The sequence below is a fragment of the Callithrix jacchus genome, chromosome 21, assembly GCF_049354715.1.
Source record: "Callithrix jacchus isolate 240 chromosome 21, calJac240_pri, whole genome shotgun sequence".
Classification (NCBI taxonomy): domain Eukaryota; kingdom Metazoa; phylum Chordata; class Mammalia; order Primates; family Cebidae; genus Callithrix; species Callithrix jacchus.
In genome coordinates this window covers 31,466,428-31,484,013 of record NC_133522.1, presented here as the reverse complement: position 1 = coordinate 31,484,013, position 17,586 = coordinate 31,466,428, and positions in this window count along the sequence as shown.

Here is a 17,586-nt window from a genome sequence, read left to right as displayed (position 1 = left end):
ATGTGGGTTTCTCCACAGAGCAGCTCCCCAAGAGTGGGCCAGTAAGAGAGTTTGAAATAGAACCCAAGTTGGAAGCCCCATATTTTTTGTAACCTAATATTAGAAGTGACAGCCCTTTACCTTGGTCATATCCCATTCTTTGGAGGGTTGTTGGGTTCACCCACATTACACTAGGAAAGACATGAATACCAGAAAGCAAAGATTAGGGAGACCTTTTGTGAGGCTGCTACATAATGTGTTAACTCATTTCTTAATCTAGTTAAGAAGCCTATTGAAAAGAAGTAACATTTTTATTGTCTTATAGTATCATTCAGTTCCAAAGTATGACTGGTGAGCCCTGCTTGAGGATAGCTAATAATAGATAACTTGGCATCATTTCCAATCCTGGAAAGCTGTGATTGGATAGAAATCTTTTCCTCCATAATTTCTCAAAGTGGCCTTAGAAGACTGAGCCTATTAATGCATTTTTTTTACCTCTCCAACCAGATATTTGAGACCATCAATCAGAATGTAGGAGACACGAGTCAGAGGTTAAACAAGATTCACTAAAAGATAATTGAGTGAAGCCCCCTTCTTTTCTTTGAGGAAGTAATTTTGTATTCAGTCACTGTGAGTACAGTGGATGTATGTCCAGATACAAGGAATACATCAAAACTGAAAAGAAAATAATCTGACCTTTGTGCTGTCCATTCCAGGTGAAGGAAAGGGCGTGGGAGCAGAAATAGAACCTAGAGTTGTATAGCAAACTGGTAACAAACAGAAAAGGTTACTGGAAAGAACTAGGTTGTGGTACACATTATATTGTTAAAATGAGATTCTTAGCATCTGAGTGTCTCTAGAACCCGAAGACAAGAACAATACAGTAAATGCAGAACACTCAGTTTTCATAAAGCGGGACCAGAATACTTGGCTGGAATATGATAAGAAGTGGTACAACTATTTCTGTCACTGTTAGGGTTACAAGTCATTAGCATTAAAAGGCATCTTTAATAATAGAATTATTTGTAGTTATTAAAATGCTCTTTACCCCCTTCCTACTGTGGCCTCTCCCTTCCCTATAACATGGGTAAGGAGAAAGTGATAGATATTTAACATAGCCTAAGGGAGAGGTGATTAAGAAAATATCTAGGAAAGTCAGGGAGTTTGTCTCACCCAGGTTTGGAGAGTCTGAGAGCTGCAATGGAAGGTGAGTCCAGAGACAGGGAAGAGAAAGAAACAGGCTACTTTCTATTAGAGATGAGTTCAACTAAGGGTGAAACAAACATCTGTCTTTCCTATGTCCACACAGAGGGAAGTCCTGACTTGCTGAAGGAGACGGTAGCAAACTGAAGCAGAAAGAAGCCAGTGGAGGAAGCAGTAGGACTCCCAAATTTTTCCTAGAGAGAGACTTTTTCCTAGAGGGAGAATCTGAAAAATTCACTTAGCCGTTCAGAAAGAAAGATTGAAAGCTGGGTGCCCGTCTAACTCGGAAGACACCCTCAAGATCATGACAGCATTTGTTTTCCCAAATCCAATCCAATCTCTTCTGATTCTTCACTTTTTGGTCTGACCCTGCATAGATTAGAACCTAAGCTGGTGAATAGAGGAGGAAGTTGAGAAGAAAAGTAATCTGGGGAAGGAGAAGATTCTCACCAGCATCTGCTCCAACAGAATCTTTTAAGCCAGAGAAAACCTCAGGTTGAAGGAAGGGAAAAGCTTTTGCTCTAAATTAAATTAAGATGTTCACTGATAGTGATGACTTGAGGAGTAAGTGACTGGGTGCTCTTTGTGGGTGCATTGTAAGCATGTTTGTTATGGTATAAAGGATCAGATTGTATACATTCATTCTCACACTGCTATAAAGAACTACCTGAGACTGGGTAATTCATGAAGAAAAGAGGTTTAATTGACTCACTAATTGTTCTGGAGTCTAAAAAGGAAGCATGACTGGGAGACCTCAGGCAACTTACCATCCGGGTAAAAGGCATAGGATAAGCAATGACCTCCTTCACATGGTGGCAGGAAAGACAGAAAGTGATGGGGAAGTGCCACACACTTTTAGACCATCAGATCTCGTGAGAATCCACTCACTATCTTGAGAACAGCATGGGGGAAATCTGCTCCCATGATCCAGTTACCTCCTACCAAGCCCCTCCTCCAAGCTGACATGAGATTTGGGCAGGGACATAAATCCAAACCATATTATAGATAAAGCACATCATATGTAGGCAGAGAAGTGATAAGGAAAGTGCAACAAGAGGGAAGGAGATCTAGATCAAGGTTTCAGCTCCAGGGTCAGGCTGGTTTGCAGTTGACCCTCAGATCTCTTTTACTCACTCCTCCTTGCCTGTTCCTGGAGAAATTACTAAATTTGCCAGGGACTAAGTTTCTTCATAAATAAAATGGGAATAATAATAACCTTACCTCACAGGGCTGGGATATGAATTAAGTGTGAGACTGACAATAAGGTGCGGTACACAGAAGTAGGCTTAATGAATTTTGGACGTTGTCGTTTTTGTTGCCATTATTGCTGTTAAATAGCTTAAGTGTCAAAAACTGTGGAACAATGAAGGTTTCAAAACACAGCAGTTAACATCTACTGTAGGCTCCAATATTAGCAAATCAATGTTTTGAATCAGTAGTTTCTGTTACTACCTTTTGCTCTCTCTAGAATACTACAACTTTTGCCTTTGCTAGAAAACTATATAAACCTTCTACTTTCCAGAAAAATATGCTGTCTAAATATAGAAACCCCAGCAAGAAAAATTTCATGTTGCATGCTTCACAAATCAAATATATGGCATAATAATATCTATAAAATTAAAAATAAATCAGTTCTTGTAGGGTCAAATAATTCTAGCACACAAAAGCTACAGTATGATAGACTTTGGATGACTATTACAAAACATACACATCTGCCAACAAATCATAGAGAATCTTAGCTCCTGGGAGACGTGTATTGATCAGTGCCACTTCTTGTTTAAAAGATGTTACCACAAAAAGGAAAGCAGTAAAAAATAATTTTAAAACGCTTATTGTCAAAATTTTAACAAGATTACATTTCTGTTTTTTACAATGCCCTATGTTCTTTATTCATGTTTTTAGAAACCCCAAGTTATATCAGAATATGTTTTTGGTCAGTTTTATATAATAAATATCTTCATGTTTCAAAAGTGTCTTTTTAATCATCATTTAAAGTTATACAAATTATTAAAACCATTTAAAGATAACATATAAGAGTAGAGCAGAAAAAAAGCCTGTTAATTTCACCATCTTAAAACAACTAGTATAATCAATATATATTTTTTCTTTCATCAAATCCAGTCTTTCTATCACGTATTTATTTGTATTATAAAACCTGTTGTTATTTTCCATAGAATATAATATAGCGTACTTCCATTTCTACTTGGTGTAATGGAAATTGTTGTCTATAAAATAAATATACCAATTTATTTCTCAGAAGTGTAGTAGTTTTTATCTTATCTTCACTGGCATTGACTTTTAGGCTCAGAGTTTTGACTATTCTGAGTTATGTTACATTATATTGCTCTCATTTCCATATTATTATTAGCGGCAATATATCACAGAAATTTAACCTATATTTCTTACTTTGTATCAATGTTATTGCCCATTTACATATGGGGAGTTTAGATATTTCTTGTTGAGTTTTGTGAATATTTTAAAGAATAAAATATGGACCTACTGGTAATTTTAAAAATATAAGTATTCCTTCCGTAGTAAATTTTTTGGTTGCTATTTCAAGAATAACAATTTTCTGAAATATTTATAATAGAAAGATTTTTCAACTTATATGTTACATATATAAAACATCTGTTATATATATATATAAATTTATAAATAGTAGCCTACAGTAGATGTTAGCTGCTATAATTTATATATATTTACATATATGCATTTATATATAATATTATATACATATATAATGTTCTATTACTATCATCTTCAAAAAATGAAGATTGATTAAATTATTTTCTGCAGTGGTGCCAATGATTTTCTATAATAATGTGTAATTTAATTTATATTTTTTATTTTAAAGCATGCTATTTTAAATACAGATTTATAAAATTCATTTGTGATAATATCTCTAGAAGAATCTTGCATAGGACACGGTGGCACAGTAATTGCTGAGCTAGACAGTTTCTATCTAGATTTAAAATTCTTATGACATTTCAAGTCCATTTTTAACTTAAAGATAATGAGAAATTGCAAGGACTTCAAATTCACGATGTGCCTGAGGCAGAGATTGTACTGAATTCAGCTGATACTATTATTTGTGGGAAACAAAGTTAAAAATTGAGGTTGTATTCTTTAAATAGTATATTAAGTGTGTCTTGAGAAAAAGTTCATTTAGTGAACTTTTTCTATTTTAAGCTTTCTACTAAAGGCATTATAAAAATGTAGATAATTTAAATTAAAATTACATTATTTTGTCTTCAGGCTTGAGGGAAAACGTTATATTTGTTTTATTTTTGACAAGAAATATGTGTGTAGAGAGTAAAATCCAGTCTGTAAATTCCCATAATTTTAATTTAAAGAGAATTACCTCTCTCTCTCTCTCTCTCTCTCTCTCTCTCTCTCTCTCTCACACACACACACACACACACACACACACACGCAAACTAAATATGGCCTGAGAAGGACTCTGTACTTCTATATTTGAGTCCTTGCAGATGAACTGTAACCTAGCTTAACAGTCAGACAAAATTGAAAACCTAACTTGATGGTATACAACTGTAACGATGGCTGAGTGTTGGCCAATCCCAGCTGCCACACTTCAACCACTGACTGCTGAATATTCAAACTGCATTCAAATAAGGCAAACAAGGAGCTGTAACCAATCTATTTCTGTACCTCACTTCTGATTCCTCTATGTCACTTTACCTTTTTGTCTATAAATTTGTTCTGACCGTGAGGCACCCCTGGAGTCTCTGTGAATCTGTTGTGTTTCTGGGGCTGCCTGATTTGTGAATTGTTCATTGCTCATCTAAACTCCTTTCAATTTAACTCAGCTGTAGTTTTTCTTTTATCGGAAGTGGTGAGGGAGAGAGAGTGTGTGTCTCACTCTTGTGCTGAAGCCCAGTCTGAAGTACAATGGCATGATCATGGCTCAGTGCAGCCTCAAACTCTTGGGCTCAAGTAATTCTCCCACCTCAGTCTCCCGAGTAGTTGAGACTACATGAGACTATAGGCATGCACCACTACTCCTGGCTAATTATTTTTTAATTTTTGTAGAGATGGGGTTCTGTTTTGTTGCCCAGGCTGGTCTTGAATTCCTGTCTTCAAGCTGTGCTCCCATTTTAACTTCTTGAAGTGCTAGGATTACAGGCATGAGCCAATATGCCCAGCTGAATTAACAATATTTTAAATTTAGTGAATTTCTTAAATGTGGGTTTAAATTACAGAACAGTCAACCAAGTAGAACAATTATAATATTTTATTATAAACCCAAAGTTTTAGAAAATCTGGGCCATCAAGAAAATGACATTGTATAAGTCAAGGGTTGGTTACGTATATAAAGAACTGTTTACAGGTGATTGGAACAAAGGAATACATTTATTCACATGCATTCCCAGTGTCCCGTAGTAAACATAAGTCAGAAACACAGCATATTTTAGAGGTGATTGTTGACTTCTTTCTTATGGTGATGAGTTCACTGTTGTAGACCTTGGAGTTTTAGACTTGTTGCTCTGCACTATCTGTGCCCATGTGATTACAGTGTGTTTCACCATGCTTTGCTCTGTACAGCAGAACTCTGAAGTGCACAAGCTACAAAAATACAATTCAGTTTCAGGTTTACTCTTAATCCTTATCTTATTTATTAAACTCAGTGTACTATTTATCAGTGAATTCTCAGCCCTCCCCATGGGCTTCTTACTGATGTATTTTTTCCTTCCTAAGAAGCCTAGTTTAATTGAACACAGGTGGCCCAAAGGTATGAGACCCTGAATCCCATCAGCAATCTTTCTTTACCATGTAATCCACATACAGCATGATTTAAGCCACTTCATAACTTTTGTCTATTTAAGTACCTTATCCCCAAGAGATGTTATTTTCCTCTAAGAGGGAAGCTGCTCTTTTGCCCCTCAATTACGTGTGTAGATAAGATGTGATTTAGCTTCCTGAGGTAATATTACATTTCTTTTGGAGAGATACCTTCCACAATTGATTCACTGTATAGCCAAAACTGTGAAACATTATGGATTTACTCATAAAAGAGATATGTTACAGAAGTGAAAGCATTCAAAGTTACTACTTTACTTGCATCTTTAAAATATCATTTATTAATTTACATAGTGGTTAGCATTTATTAAGTTTGTATCAAGCAATGTGGAAGGCAGTGGAAATACAAAAACAATGGTTGGATACCCGTCCTAAGGAAACTCAGAATCTTATTGATTGTTGTCCCTTCAACATTAATTTTATCTACTGGATTCATTTTTTAAATTCATTCACTTGTTTACTTAGACATTTTTTGAGCACCTACTGGGTGCTAGTGGGAAACACATAAAAAACTTTTAATAAATACATAATGTATTCTTAGCAAGTATGGCAATTCCAGGTGTGTGCCAATCTGATCTTTTTTCAAGGGAAAACATGCATGGAGTACGGCCAGGTGACAGGATTCAGAGGTAGTGCCCTTGGAATTTGTGTCATTCCTGAGTCCATCAGTTGGACTACTCCAGCCAATGAATGGGCAGACCTGGGGAGTAGGTTGTATTCACTTCTGCCAAATACAGGACTCTTCTAACATCCATCTTGGAGCTCTCTCGGCTAGCTGAGAACTTCTGTGAGTCGCAGTTCATCTGAAGCTCTTATTCAATTCTACTTCTTTCCTCCTCTCCTCCCTTATTAGTCCATTCTTACACTGCTGCAAAGAAATACCACCGGGTAATTTATAAAAGAAAGAGGTTTAGTTGACTCACAGTTCAGCATGGCTCGAGGGCGGGGGTTGTGAAACTTACAATCATGGCAGAAGGGGAAGCAAACACATCTTTCTACACATGGTGGCAGCAAAAAATGCCGATGAGAAGGGGAAAAGACACTTAAAAAAGCATCAGATCTCGTGAGAACTCAGTCACTATCACGAGAAGAGCATGTAGGTAACTGCCCCATGATTTAGTGGTCCCTGTCGCTACACGTGGATATTATGGGAACTACAATTCAAGATAAGATTTAGGTGAGGGCACAGCAAAACCACATCACCGCTGAATCAAGTCTGAAGGCTTCCCCTAGAAACTCCTGCATCCCCTGTCCTTTGTCTTTCATAGGCAATACACTCTATCAATTTCTTGTGTTTATAACCCTATTGGTGCCTGCTTCGGGAAGACCTGAACTGATGTAGATTGTGATAGCTACAATAAAAAAAAAAAAATTTGGCAGCATGGGAGCGGTGAGGTGGTTTGCATGTGAGAAAGGGAAAAGTTAGCAATTTTAAAGCATAAGAGAAGTCTCCCAGAGAAGTTGGCTTTCGAACAAAGCCTTAGAGGAGAAAGGAATGTTCTGTATGGTTATCGAGGCAGAGAGGGAACTGTCAGTGAAATGGCCCTTTTTTATCTTGCAAAAGTGTGAGAGGTTCACATGCAGGTTGTGAATGATGGAGAAAAGCAGAGAGCTTTTCACTTATTACTGAAAAAAGTTTGATGGAAGAAGAATAATTTTATGAGTCCCTACAATGATGTGAAAGACACAGATCTCTAATGTGGAGTCAGGGACAATATTTCCATCCACCACTCATGATTGTAAGGAAAGAAACAAGCCAGGGAAAACTCTACATATATTTTTATAAGATGAACAATTGTCCTAAGATAAGTCAAAACTGGTATAAAATTCTCTAATGATTCTCAAGCATTTCTAAGTGCTAAAAATATGATGCAATAGTTGTTTAGAATAAAACTTATTAAAATTGCACATATACACATTACATATAAAAATAGTCCAATTTTTCCCCTATTTTATAGATATTGATTTTGATTTCTTTAGGAATCATGTTTTGAAGTTTTCCGTTTTCTCTCATTTAGAAAATAATAAAAATACAAAACCAAACCATTAGATTACTTTGTGGCTGAAGATTAATATACTCTGTTCCAAAATATTCTCAAATCCCTGGGAAATAAGTTAAAATACCCTCTAAGAAATAAAAGTGTTATGTTATCTTCTAGTTTTAGATTGAAAATCAAATGATGTGTAGGGAATACACAGGGAGAAAACGAAAAGCCTAGTAAGATAAATCATGTTAAATAATTCCAAGAGTTTAGGTTTGCCATCTATCTATAGAGTAGTGGAAAAAGATTGGGTTGGGCTGGCTGTATGAGGAGACCATGCTGAGGTTACACACACACACACACACACACACACACACACGGGGCAGAGTGGATTGTGTACATATTTGAATAAGATGTGTGTGTAATGAAGAGTTGGTTACCATATCATTAGCTCTCCAAATGCTAAAATAAAATCCAAGGCTAGTGCTGATGGAGAAAGTCTGATAACCTTAAATCCTGAACTGCTTAAGATGAACTGAAGTGCAAATATCCTTAGCAAACTTTTCAATTCTGAAATGTTTTCCTTAAAGTAGGAGCTTGTTAAAATAGATTCCAGACATCAAACCATGTTGCTCCTTCACCAACATCTAGTTGAATCAGAAAATATTAATTTTACCATCTGGATGTTTGATCCCAGTCAATGCATTGTCCTGTAACTCATGATTTTTCAGGGTCTCTAGCAATAAAACAGCAAGAGTAATGGATTCACACCAGATGGAGGCATTGCCAAACCCTCAAGGCTTTATTTGTGTCTATATTAAGACAAGAAGATAGAGGAATAGATGCCAGAAACAATCGAACAGTTGTCAGGGTAGGAAAATAAAAACACTGAAGGAAAACTGTGTCTTGTGAGAACAGACAGTCAAGAAATTAAAACATCTGATCATAAAATGCTATGTCCAGAGGCATTAATCTTTAGATTCTTAAAGAAAAGAAAAATGATAGACAGAAGAAATACAGTTCCCAAAGGTAACTTAATTTCCTGTGAAACATTGGGATATACAGAAGGTGGAAAAAATAAGCACTTTTTTTTAAATTTAGGAAGGAATAATAGTAACTACAGACGTCTGAGCAAATTTTAAAAATAATATTGCATGTATTCTGTAATTATTGTTATTAGATTGTGGTAATGAAAATTTTGGTGACTAGTTTTTTTAACTTGTGGAAAATTGTATTATGGTCATTAGTGCTTTTCACCAAAAATTTCTCCTTTTGGAATCCCCTGAAGTTAGATTTTGCTGTGACTTATTTTGATCACTAAAATAGGTGTGGAAGTGATGGGTGTCACTTGCAGGTGGGAGATTTAACATCTAGTGCATAATTTTATTTCCTTCTCATTTTCTTTTTTGTAGATTCTACAGAATGTAGTTACCACTGAAATTACATAAAGCTTCTTAATGTTTTAACAGTTCGTTTTAAACTGATGATAATTTCAATTGCATACAAAATCTCTACTATATGGCTCTACCTCCCCCATTTTATGTTATTGTCATCACAATTTTTTATATATTATATATTCATATAGATTTATGGTTAGTTTTAGAATTTTTTATCATTTAAATTTTTATTTATAAAAATGAAAAGTGAATTTGTGCAACAAAATTATATTAATACAGGTTACCATATTTGTCCATGTATTATTTTTACTAAAGTACTTATTTACAAGTAGTTTTGTGTTACTGTCGAGCATCTTTTTGTTTCACCTGAAGGTCTCTCTCTAGCATTTTGCAAAGCAGGTCTGGTAGTAATGAACTCCCTCAGCTTTGTTTATTTGGGAAAGTCTAAATTTCTCCTTCATTTTTCTAGGAAAGTTTTTCTGGATACGATAGTCTTGGTTGGCAGGGGTTTTTTCTTCTTTCAGCACTTGAAATATATCATTCTACTTCCCTATGATCTGCAAAGTTTCTGTTAAGAAATCCTGTAATAATCTTATATTTCTTGTGAGTGATGAGTCACTTTTCCCTGGAATATTTCACAATTCTTTGTCTTTGACTTTTGACAGTTTGATGTGATAATATGTCTCAGTATGGGTCTCTTTAGATTTATTATGGCTAGCATCTTTTGAGCTTCTTGAATTTGTATATCAAGCTCTCTCTTTGGAATTGAGAATTCTTTGGCTATTATATTTTCAAATAAGTGTTCTTTTTGTTTTTCTACCTTTTCTTCTTGATACAGCTATAAGGTACATACTGATTTGCTTGATACTGACTCTTAAGTCCCTTAGGCTTTTTAAATTTTTTTCATTCTTTTTTTGTTGTCATTCCTCTGACTTGATGATCTTTCAAGTTTATTGATTTTTTCTTCTGCCTCATCTAGTCTGCAATTAAATATCGTTAATGAATTATTTACTTTACTTACTATATTTTTAGGCTCCAAAATTTCTATTTGATTATTTATCTTAAGCATTTCTATCTCTGTTGATATTCCCATTTTGTTCATGTATCATTTTCCTGATTCATTTAGTTGTCTGTGTTTTCTTATATGTCACTGAGCATTTTTATGATATTTATTTTACAGTATTTGTTGGGCAGCTTACAGATCTGTTTTTATTTAGGACTACTTTCTGTAGCTTTTTTTCTTTGATGGGTGTGAAAGGTTTCCTCTAGGTAGCAATGTGCTATGTTGAAGAAAAGTAGGGCATGTACAGTTTTGTGAAATGCTGCACATTTTCCTGCTTGTTTCACTGGAATTCCTTCTTGGTTATACATTGAACTGGGTCTAAAAACTTCTTATCGAATCTCTTTAGAGTTTTTGAAAAATTGTTATTCTCTGTATATTATTTGCTAACTTGGTATCCCTGTGAGAAAATGAAAGCCTGGAGGTTCCTAGTTCACCATCTTGCTGAGGTTACTGTGCTCTACAAGTCTAAAGTTTTAAGGTCTCAATAGCAAAGCTTTCAAATAAATAAAGTAACATTTATAGAACTAAAAGGAGCACTTGTTATAGACATGCTTCTCCCAAAATTTTATGTTTTGTAGCATTAACTTTCAGTGTGGCTATACTGAAATTAGGCCTCTATGGAAGTAATTAAGGTTTAGGTCAAAGAACAGGATCCTGATCTGATATAAGTTGTTTCCTTAAAAGAAGAAACACTGAGAGCTTTCTCTTTCACTCTCTCTGCACACATGCACTGAGGAAAAGCAGTGGGAGGATCCAGTGAGAAAGTGACTGTCCTTAACCCAAGATAGGAGACTTTGCCAGAAACCAACCATGCTGGCACCTCGATCCTGGGTTTCTAGTCAGCAGAACTTTGAGAAAATATGTTTCTGTTGTTTAATTCACTTGGTCTGTGGTATTGAGTTGTGGCAGCCTGATCAGACTAATACAGAACCAGAAAAATTTATCCATAGGTAGATGGCAACTTTATAACTATTTTATCAATGATTAATAGGACAAATGGAACGTAGAAGACTTGAACAACACTATCATCCAACTTTGTACAATTCAGTGCACATGAAACATTAATCAAGCTGACAATGTGCTGAATCTTAAAGTAATTTTCAAAAATTATAAATTGAAAGCATACAAAATATATTAGTTTTCTTATTGTTGTGTTGCCACAAGCTTAGCAGCTTAAAATTCTATACAATTTCACCCAACTTCTACACAAATGCTTCAAAAGAGTAGAAGAGACAGGAATAATTGTTTTTTAACTCTTAAGTTTAGGGGTATGTGCAGGATGTGCAGGTTTGTTATACAGGTAAATGTGTGTCATGGGGGTTTGTTGTACAGATTTTTTTTTAATCACCCAGTTATTAAGGCTAGTATCCATTAGTTATTTTTCCTGATCCTCTCCCTCCTCCCACTCTCCACCCTCCAATAGGCCCCAGTGTGCCTTGTTCCACTCTATGTATCCATGTGTTTTCATCATTTAGCTCTCGCTTATAAGTGAGAACATGCAGTATTTGGTTTTCTGTTCCTTTTAACTTCTGTATTTCTAGTGTAGGGCAGATTTCAGCATATTGCAGACACTTTGTAAATACTTATTGAATAAATAAATGAAGAAATCATGAATTTTAGAAGTTGTGGAATAGAGTGTAATGATAACTCGTTTAACAGCTTCTGTCCTCTGGAGAATATAGTTGCAAAAGAGTATTTCTTTTTTCTTAGCAAAAGTATGTAGCTGCCACATGTGTACCTATGCAACCAGCTTGCATGTTCTTCACATGTACCCCAAAACCTAAAATGCAATTAAAGATATGAAAGTTGTAGATTCTGAAGGTCTTCAATTTTCAGACCCTGTGATAGAGCTGGTAAGAGTGTAATTCTTGTTTTTAAGAACACATGAAATAAGAATAGGAGCTCAGCAGAGATGATATGAATGCTGCAGCTATACAATAGTAACTGTGCTTCATTTCTTATTTTTTTTTTTTTTACTTCTGTGTTGAACTTTGCCAAGGAATAGAGGATTTTGAAATGGGTCATTCCTTTTCTTCAAAGAATTGTAATTTTCATTCTTTTGTCTTGTAAATCCCTGTGGGAAATATAAAATTTATAGACACCAAAAAATATTCTATTATGCACATTAGTGAGTGAACTAGTCTCTGGTTTAAGACTTGTGTTTTTCTTATGCTTTTCTCTTGATGAAGACATCAACATCTAAGTTTTCTGGAATAACGTGGAGCATTGGGTGTTTTATCTATAGGCTTTTGGTTATCACAGGAAACTTCTTGGCTTAAATGGTACTTCTGGAGACATCATTTTGTGCCTATGGCTGAGGGCTTTGGTTTTCACAAGATGTCAGATATTGCATGAAGGGCAGCTAGTGAAATAATTCAGAAATAAGTAGGTCAACTTCCACTAGCTTACATTTTTCCCATGAATTGTATTTATGTTTTCTTTTGTTCTTGAAGGTAGTGTTTGAAATCATAGACCTTATGTATAAATTTAGAAGTCTCATGCTTTAGAAAATGCATTATAATGAATAAAATATTATTTTTAAAAATACTGATTGAGGAGAAATCCTTAAAATATAAATTAATTTTACTGAATTTATACTTGGTGTTATAATAATCTTATATTGCTCATGTTGTTTTATTTGAACAATAGGGATGAGTTCTGTTTTTTTTGTAAACCAGTCAGAAAAAATTTTATGTGTGAGTTTGTGTGTGTATTCCTTTTAAAAGGTTATTTCATTATGTGATGTTGGCTTAAGAATAATTCATTATGTTCATATTTAGAGTTAGATGGCCATGGGTTAGACTTTTCAAATTATTATCTATGGTTATACAAATATGAACAGACTAGACTGGTTATTTTTAGTAAGGGCCAGTGAAGAGACAAACCTGTAACTGAATTCAGTATAGTCAAAAGGGTTTAGTTCATACTCTACTGAAAAGTACTCTTTTCACTAGATATAATTTCTGAAATTGAATTAGGCCAAGATGAAATGCATTTATCTTATATATTTTAGAAGGATAAAATTTAAATAAGTAAAAATGGAAGTTCCATAGTATTTCATTTTTTTTCCCACTAGAGAGGAAAGGTGTTTTATGAAATGATGATTTCCTTTGTAAGAAGTAAATTAAACTTATGCAGAATTTCAGGAGAGGAGAACTGAGTTTCACTTTTTCCCTGATTGATCAATAGAATATGTTAACCCATAAAACATTTATTTAACATCTTCTATGGGTTGAGCACTGGCTCAGGTACTTGGAAGGCTAATATAAATAAAATAAAAATTCAGTTCTCATGGAGCATATATTTCATTTATAAAATATTATATATTCAGATGGTATATTTCTTATGCAATTTGGTTTGTACTGAAGATAGCTACTTTTTCATACATATCTGATTATAGACATGATTTATAAACTTCTCCTAATTTTCTATATAATAATTCCAAAGTGATTTTAGTACAAACCACTATAAACACTACTGTTTTGCCTTTCTAGTTATATAAATATTGGTATATCAATAGATTATCATTTTACATGTGATTGTACATTTAAAATTATGATTTTAATGATTATATGATAATACAGAAATAATCTCCTATTACTGAGCATTCATTATGCTTTTGATTTTCTGCTATTAGGAAAATGAGATCTTTGGGTGAAACTGATTATATTTTTAGGATAAATTCCTATGAGTGGTGTTATGTTATAGTATTAAGGATATTTTTAAAACTTTGGTAATAATTCCAAATTGACCTCTAGAGTTCTAGTGTTGAATGCTTTGAAAGAACAACCTATTTTCTTATATTTAACTATTAAATTGATGAACGAAAAATTGTATATATCTATGGTATACAACATGATGTTTTGGTATATGTATACATGGTAAAAAAGATTGAGTTGGTCTAATTAACATATCCACCACCTCACAGTTTTTATGTGATGAAAACATTTAAATTCTCTTCTCTTTTTTCCAAGTATATAATATATTGTTACTAACTGCAGTCAGCATGATGTACAATAGAGCTCTTGAACTCATTCCTCCTGTCTGAATGAAACTTTTTACTCTCTAACCAATGTCTTCCATTTCATTACTAATACCATCCTCCCGTAGCTCCTGATAACCGCCATTCTATTCTCTGCTTCTATGAGATCCATTTCTTAATGATTTCACATATAAATGAGATCATGCAGTATTTGTCTTTCTGCCTCCGGCTTATTTTGTGAAGCAGAATGTCCTCCAAGTTCATCCATTTTACTGAAAATGGCATGCTTTCCTTCTTTTTTTTTAAAGCTGAATAGTATTTCATTATATATATATATATATATATATATATGAATATATATATATATTCCACATTTTAAAATTCAGTCATCTGTTGATGGAGACTTAGATTGGTTCATGCTTTGACTATTGTGAATAATGCTGCAGTAAACACGGGAGCACAGGTATCTCTTCTAGATGCTGATTTCAAGGCATTTGAATGTATACTCAGAAAGGAAACTGCTGGCTCATATGGTAGTTACATTTTTAATTTTTTGGAGAACCTCTCTACTGCTTTTTATAATGGTTATACTAATTTACATTTCTATCAAAAGTCTTCAGGGGTTTCTTTTTCTCCAGTCTTCTCCAGAACTTGTTATCTTGTCTATTTGATAAAAGCCATCCATACAGGTGCAAGGTAGTATCTCATTGAGTTTTAATTTGCATTTTCCTGATAGTGATGTTGAACATCTTCATATATACCTGTTGGCCTTCTGTATGCCTCCTTTTGAGATATGTCTATTATGCATTTCTTTTATCAGATTGTTTTCTTGCTGACAAATTGAGTTCTCTATATAGTTTGGATATTAGGCCCATATTAGATATATCAATTATAATTTGTTTTCTCATTCCATAGGTTGTCTCTTACTTTGTAGATTTTTTAATTTGTGTGTTGGAGCTTTTATTTCAATGTAATTTCATTTGTCTATTTTTCCTTTTGTTGCCTGTGCTTTCGGGTCATATTAAAAAAAATCTTAGACAAGACTATTGTCAAGAAATATTTCCCTTATGTTTTCTTCTAGCGGTTTTACAGTTTCAAGACTTATGTTTAAGTCTTTATAACCTATTTTCAATTAATTTTTTATGTGGGGTGAGATAAGAGTCTAGTGTTATTTCTTCTGCATGTAGATATCTAGTTTTCCCCACATGATTTATTGAAGAGCCCATCCTTTAATCTTGATGAACCTTTTTTTTTTTTAAAGCTATTTCATTCTTTCTTGGATTAATGATCATTTCCATTTTCCCTTTTACCCTGATATTTGTTATTGTGCTATATATTGTTTAATGCTCACTCTGTACAAAAAACAAAATTGTGCCAAACAGTCTTCACTTGTCTTTTTCCTTTAGGTAAAAGACGTGTTGATAGATAAGTAAAATTGTAGAGTACAAATTGTTGGAATGACAAATCCTCTGCACGTTTTCAAATTTAGCTTCTCCATTTCTCTCATTATTGCATTTTCAGAGTAAGTTTTTATATGATAGTGTTTAAACTGTGTTCCTGAAAAACAGCAATGCTTATTTAGCACAACTGTCTGAGGACAGTATACATGCCACTCTCTATCCCTGTTTTGCCACACTACATATTATTTTTCAGCAGAGAGAATAATAATAACTAAAGAAAAAGTAACCGTGAGCTACTGCAGCTCAATTATCAAGCATTGTTGTTGCTGTTGTTCACTAGATATCTTACTCCATAAGAGATACACATCAATAACGCTCTGAGATGAGCCCTGCTCACCATGGAGCTTTACATTCAGTGATGAAATTCTCTCATATCTAGGCGAAAATTCCCAATACTTGGGGTTATGTTCCAAGTGATGCCTGTGCTACTCTTTCTGTGATGATGAATTTATGTTTTTATACACAACCTTTCTTGTAGCATTAAATTCAGCAAGTAAGGAGGAGATAAATGTTCATATTTCTAGATATGAATCAACCAAAAGTTGATTAATTTATTATTTTTTCTTTTTTTGACACAGGATCATGCTAACAGCTCACTGTAGCCTCAACCTCCTGGGCTCAAGCCATCCTCCCACCTCAGCTTCCCAAGTAGCTGGGTCTACAGGCATGAGCCACTGTGTCCAGGATTTTGTATTTTTCATAGACATAGGGTTTCTTGAATATGTCCTTAATATTGGTTAAAGAGAGTGCTTACATCTGAGGCTTTTGCTAGAGCCACCTTGAATCACCATGGAAGACTGTGGGGGCAGCTCCATGGGAATTTAATAAATTTTCAGTGCATGGTAAATGTAGGAAAGAAACTCAATACTTGATTTAAGATGTAGGAATGAAATGTTATTTCAGAAACTTAAATCAAAGTTTATTGTTTTCTGAAGTGTATATTCTAAGTGAATTAGGTGTTCTGCAACTTACTTAATATCATTGAAAGTAGGAAGAAATAAATCCTAAGATATATTTGTAGTCTAATCAGATATTGGGATGCTCAACTGTTATTTATTGCAGCGATAGCTAGTCATAGTGAAATATAATATATATATTTAAAATAGTAGTAAGGGAGCTTTATCATATCAGAGTTCTCTCCAGGAAACTCGTGACAAGGGACTCTGCTGAATATCGAGCAAACATGCTAGATCGAAATCTCCATGTGATTTTTTCAGGCAACATAAAGAATTGACAGCTCAAAAGGAGAACACAAACATTGCCTTTTCTTCCTTCTGTTTGCCATTTTTTCCTTAGGGTAATTTTCTTCATCTTTGGACAGTATTGAATTCTAAGTATTTGCTTCCTCAAATGCCATTTTGATAAAATTCCATTTGCCTTACCAGGCTGATGACCCTCTGATATATCTGCTCTGGCCTCAAACTACATGCTAAGACTTTTGAGAGGTACACATAATAGCATGAATATAAATATCCTAACTTAAAATCATTATTTTATTAGAAACATGTTGTTTCTTTCCCAAATGACGTTCAGCACTGTCTTCTGTCTGAAAGTATTTGTTTCAATACAAGACCATCATCAAATAAAAAGACCTGTGGGTGTGTATTCATATGCATGTGTGTATTTTAACAATTCCCAGAAACGGCCATCATGCTAAGATTAACTCTGGCTTTGAACTAAAAAAGATAAAACCTGTTAAAGG